The sequence below is a fragment of the Dasypus novemcinctus genome, unplaced genomic scaffold (assembly GCF_030445035.2).
Source record: "Dasypus novemcinctus isolate mDasNov1 unplaced genomic scaffold, mDasNov1.1.hap2 scaffold_143, whole genome shotgun sequence".
In the NCBI taxonomy this organism is placed as follows: domain Eukaryota; kingdom Metazoa; phylum Chordata; class Mammalia; order Cingulata; family Dasypodidae; genus Dasypus; species Dasypus novemcinctus.
Genome location: NW_026688154.1, coordinates 693,774 through 699,773, shown reverse-complemented (window position 1 = coordinate 699,773; position 6,000 = coordinate 693,774). Strand labels below are relative to the sequence as shown.

At 41.5% G+C, this 6,000-nt stretch overlaps 1 long non-coding RNA gene across 2 annotated transcripts in view; it reads left to right on the top strand.

The window, feature by feature from the left end:
• The first annotated feature begins 5,596 nt into the window (after positions 1–5,596).
• Positions 5,597–6,000, top strand: part of LOC131277557 (uncharacterized) — a 113,724-nt gene continuing 113,320 nt past the window's right edge. For both annotated transcript variants that reach the window (XR_011648197.1, XR_009184711.2), the window contains exon 1: positions 5,597–5,863. This is a non-coding gene — a long non-coding RNA (uncharacterized lncRNA). The remainder of the gene's footprint in view (positions 5,864–6,000) is intronic.

Below are 6,000 nucleotides of genomic sequence, written 5' to 3'. Positions count from 1 at the left end.
AAATGCACAGGATTTTCCTGTTTGATCCATCTCTCCTGTCTATTTAGGTTGGAAATAAAATCTTAATCCTATGAGGAAAAACTAGCCCTGTATCATACAGGTGATTCCTTGTGGTTCCTCTTGTGTCAGGGCTAAGTTAGTAACAGGCTCCAAATGAACACTCCCCCTGACCAAGGAAATTGTATACATCATGAATAATTACTTGGTCTGATTTTCATATCTTAATAAAAGCTAAAATTAGGAAGTTTATTTCAGTAAATGAAAGGGTGACCTTACCTTTGAGTTAGATGAAACATCTTTGCCCTATCTCTAGGGGACTTCTCTAACAGACCCTTGGGGGTTGCTGGGAGGACACAGAGTATCTTTACATGGGGTGTTGTTCATGAATTATTCAGGCAGCTGGCATGTCTTTGCAATGGGCAAGAAAATATGGAGCTGAGGGCAATAAGCCTGGAATGATGTGTGGTAGCCCATGCTTTCTGGTGGAAGAAGGATTTTAAAGGAGGAGAGGAACAGGAAACAAATGAGAAACAAGAATGTTTGGCTATGTAGCTTAAGGCATCCAAGAGCAACATGATATATCCAATCCACAAATAGTATTAAATAGATGCTATTCCCTCAGAGTCCTATCACTCTTCTTTCCTCCTTTGAATCAAAGCTAATTGTAGTATCCTTTTGTACTTACAAGATCATTTCAATCTCCACTACTACAAAATGCTGCTACTAAAATACTCATTTGTTGTGTAGTATTTTTCTTTGTGTGTATTGGTGGACTGGATATAATTCTAGGTAAATTATTCTTTGTATTGAGTCACTGAGATGTGTCATAAGGATAGTCTTTATAGAGCTTGGCATTATACTGAAGCATTACCATTTAAAAGTAACATGTTCAACTTATATTTTTCCTTAATTCTTTCTTTTCATTACTGTATTTTTGTATTCACTGAGTGATGTGACTCTCCATGCTTACATGAACCAGCCCACTGTGGGACAGTTAATTTGGATTAACTGTATTGAGAGGTTGAGCATTGATTCTTTATCCCACCTATGCAGGAATGTGGCAATGAGAGTGATGAACATGAAGCTTATGACTAAGATGGAGTTTGATTACTTCCTGGTTACTGTTCCTCCAATGTGTACTCACAGAATGATCATTTGTATGGCTGTGGCAATAAAGTCATCAAGTAGATGAAAATATCTCCCCAATACCTGTCTACTTGGGCCATGCACTGAGCTGTGACCCAACATTGGCAGAGATTGGCAACTTGTTCTACTCATGCCTCACAAGTCTCAGAACTTACCAGAAACATTTTGGGCTTTCTCTTGCTTTTCAAACTAATAACTAAAAGATTTGGTAAAATGCAACTAAAGCAACCCTGGGTTATATGAACCCTGAGTATATCAAATATATAAGTGCAGTGTTTAAGAACTGTCTAGGGCACATGCATATATACAGATGATGGAAACTCCTTCATTGTCACTAATAAATCATGCCTGTGATGTAAGTGATAGTAGCTTACAATATTGGTATATTGTGATATACTATCACAATATTCGTATATATTGTGATAGGTAGCACTATCACAGATATTAGTGGTAGAATATTTGACTCTACCACTTAGGAATTTGAAGTCTTGGGTCATTAATCAGTGCCCCTCAGAATCTTCATGTAAGGGATGGGGAGAGTGTACATGATTGCAAGAATGATTCTGGTGAGGATTTTACAGGTTAATATATGTGAAATATGCAGTGGTGATGGGATGGTTTTTTAGAAAGTTTTCAATGACAATTGTCCTTTGTATGTTGGGCTTCTCTTAGGGAAACACACATTAATGCCCCACACACCTCCACAATTCCTGCCCATAGGGTCAGTCATACAATGCCCTAACCACAGTACACACAAATCCATGCCTCCTAAAGGGAATGCATTTGCTTACCGGACAATAGAGAATGGCCATATTCCTTATCATGAGAAATTCATGTCTAACCATACCACAATCTTCACTCCCACCAGTACCTGGAGCCGCCATGGGTCTACAGGCAAACTTATCTTACCCATATATTTCCTTAATCAGTATTCTAGATACCTACCAATCTGACTTGCTCCTGGGGCAATCTGCAATTAGAGAAAAGCCTATGAGGATCATATCATGTTTCGTCTGTTTGCAAAGGACTTTTGCTTGTTTGGCATCATTAGTAAATCAGATGTGAAAGAGTGGTCAAGCAAGACCTGATAAGCAATTATAGCAGACACTTCAGGAGAGGCATGAGTTTTTTCTGAGACATGCATCTGTTAAATTCAGTTTTGATTGTGATTGCAAATTCTCAATCTAAGGTGAAAAAAGTTATAGTTCAGTAAAATACTACTTTGTAAACTGCTGCCCCACTTTGTGGATGATCTCTTCAAAGTTGGATCAGTTAATAGAGGTTCTCACTTGATGCTTCCTACCCTAAGAAAATTGTGTTATATCATGTAATATGTACATGATGAGGCATCCTCATCTGAAAGTGACTGAAAAGGAACATTGTCATTTTAGATAAAGAATAGTAACCTCACCCTGGCTGTAGATGGGACCTCTTTATCGTCTTGGTCCTTTGGAAGTGCCACCATCAGTTGTTCCTGGGGTGCTATGAGGACACAGAATAATGCCTCATATTTGTGGGTTGCTTATGAATTGCTAAAGAAATTTATGGCCTTGGACAAGATGCTAAATTTTGTAGAGATGGTAGTTTAACAAGCATGACGTTTGCTGCTGTGGGGCCTTCCATCATGAAAGAAAGATGGCAGGGAGAGTAGGAGGAAAGAAACAAAACTCAGTGTCCCCAGCTTTGTAGCTAATGGAAGCCTAAAGCAATTGGCCATACCCAGTGTACAAATGGCACAAAAATACATGCTGTGACCCAGTGGCTGAGTACTATCACACCTCCTCTCTATAGTGTATCTCACCTAAATTGCCAGTATCCTCTTGACAAATCCAACAAACTCAGCTCCTTGGATACACATGTACTGATGCTACATTTACCATTTGTTCCACAGGAATTTCCACTTGATTAAAAGCAACTTTTTTTTTGGTGGTCTAGATTCCAGTCTACATTGTACATTCCATTGCATTTATTCAGTATCATATTGTAATAAAGATAATCAATTGTAGAAGATTGATGATCTAAAATATTACCATTTAAATGTCACTGCTTATTAATCATATGGATTTTCTTCCAGTCTTTCTTTGCAACCCCCTTTGTTAATTCATTGAAATATTGTTTGTTCATTATTGGCCATCAACTCTGGGATGCTCATTATGGAGGGCTGCCTAGATTGAGTGCCAACACCCATAAAGACAGCTGTTTAAGAATGTTTCAAGAAGGGTTTTAGAAACCAGGTTAAGAATGATGATGTTCCTGAGTTCTTATTTTTCAGTGACAGTATAGTGTTGACTCATGATTCGAGCATCTATGGTGTCATTTGGATGATGTTATCAAATGCACTGTATTGTCTTCTCAATGCCTATCTGCTTTTTCTTAATATATATGTATTTTTAATCACCCCTTTGCAGCTTTTTTTTTTTGCTTGCTCTCAGTTCTTTGTGTCCATTCACAGTGCGTTCTTCTGTGTCTGTATTTTTACTTATTTATTTCCCCCTCCCCCCCGCTTTGTGGCTTGCTTGCTGTCTGCTCTGTGTCCATTTGCTGCATGCTCTTCTGTGTTTTTTTGCTTGTCTCCCTTTTTGTTATGTCACCTTGCTGACTTGGCACCCCATGGTGCTTGCAGGCCTGGATACCTTCTGCAGTGCTTGCGGGCCAGTGGCATTCCATGGCGCCTGGGCCAGTAGCTCTCTGCAGCATGTGGCTGAGCCTGCCTTTACAAAGAGGCCCTGGGTTCATGCTGTATGGTAGACAGGAGCCCAACTGATTGAGCCACAGCCATTTCCTGTCTGTCTGCTTTTGGTGACTTGCTGAGCTGTGTCCTCAGCCCTCTTAGGATTGACCATGTTATCCTATGTATTGCCACACAACTCAGAATTTTGAGCTGCTCATTTGCATGTGGGAGTACTGTGTGCTTTGGGTACTAATAACTATGCCAAAGTCTGTAATATTCTGGACAGCTAGCTTCCCTAGGCCATGTGACTATGGAGGCTACTTTATAATGATGGGCAGTTTTGGTCTCTTTGTAGGCCCAGGTAATTTGGGTGTAGGTACATACACATGTGCTAGAACTCTCTTGCATGGTTTCTAGCAAGCATATGGTTGTGTGGTAAGTTCATGTCTGTAGGTCACAGTATTATGACACATGGCTGAGTTCACATTTATGACCTTTCCTTTAGCAGTGCATGAGTGTGGGTTCACATCTGTACCTCACTTTTACATCTTTTTGCCATCATAGAAAGCAAACCCCAGATCCAGCTGTGGTGAGGACAGAACAAGGTCATATACATAGAGCATGCTGTGGTGATGGGTTGTATTTGAGAAAACTGTCCCTGGTAATTGTCCAGTGTAAATGGCACCTAACATCTAGGGAGCTGCTTATGGTCACCCCTTTTACTCACAGACAAACTAAAAAATTACACCACAGAAACTAAAACTAGAGTACCTGCAAACCCCCTTGCATGCAAAACTTGCACAACTTAGAGAGATCACAGCCATTACCACAGAATATAGTAACAAGGGCACATTTCCTCCATGGAAACCCTTCATCATACCCCTAATCCTCATCTCACCATGATGCTGTGATTAGCCTGAGTCTCTAGTTTGAAGCCCGAGTCTCTTATATTTGTTTTCTCATCAGACATTGGATGAGCCCAGAACACCTACTTTTTCACTTGCTCTGGAGTCCCCTGCAATTGTAGAAAAGAAAACTATGAGGATACTATGATGTTGAATAGGGTCTGTTCAGATGGTGATTTTATAAAAACATATAGGAAGCACTAGTAAAGTCAAAGCCCCCATGAATAAGCCTGGCAACTAACTTTGGGAGTCAACTTTTCCTGCAGTATGTGTTTCTCAAATCCATTTTGATGGCAATTAGCCAAGTCCTAATCTGTTAAGGAATAATGGTGCTCAAGCATAAATCCACTACCATATGGTTTATGAAACAACACTGCCATTTTAACACTTCCATCGTCTGAGATCTTTTGGTAGGCATCTCCCAACTATCCTTCCCCCAAAGAGTGGTTAATTGTGGGGAGCCACCCGCTGTGAAATCTATTTACAGCCTCCAACAACATGGGTGGATTTCACAACTACCTCAGCCCTGCCCCGCCATTTCCTTCTTCTTCTTCCTCCTTGTTTCTTTGTTCTCCCCTTCCCGCCACAACTCTGGTAACCACAGCAGCATGCATGCGCAAGGCATGTAATTCTGCAGACCCAGCATGAACTTTCAGCCAATTCCCTCCTTGGACACCTGCCACCCACAAGACCAGCCTATCACCCATGGACACGTTCCCTTCCCTCAGTATATATTCCCATGTTCTACCCCCAATAAATGAGGCTTGATCAGAATTCTGTTTTGCCTACATTCTTCTCATTCCCTGCCCCCACTTCTTCCCACAGTCCCCTGGAATCCACCCCCGCCAGATTGAACAAGAGGCGCCCAACATGGGTGGGGCCAGGAATGAAGTACTCTTGATACGCCGACACAACGGAAAACCTGGCCAGGTGATCTACGCGAACTCGGAAGACCTGAGAATTCTTGGGTGGAAGACCTGAGCAATCAGCTTGGACAGAAGACCTAAGCCATCGGCTTGGGCAGAAGACCTGAGCAATCAGCTTGGGTGGAAGACCTAAGCCATTGGCTTGGGCAGAAGACCTGAGCTATCAGCTTGGGTGGAAGAGACCTTCAGAAGACTGCCTATCTTCTGAAGGCTCGGTGATCTGCGAGGATGGGGCAGGCATCCTCTAATAATCGTTCCCTTTTCCTGTCTGGCCTGCAGGCCCCACTTAGGATGAGAGGAGTAAAGGTTAATGTTAAAGAACTCTCTAAATTCTTTGCATTCCTAAAAGAAG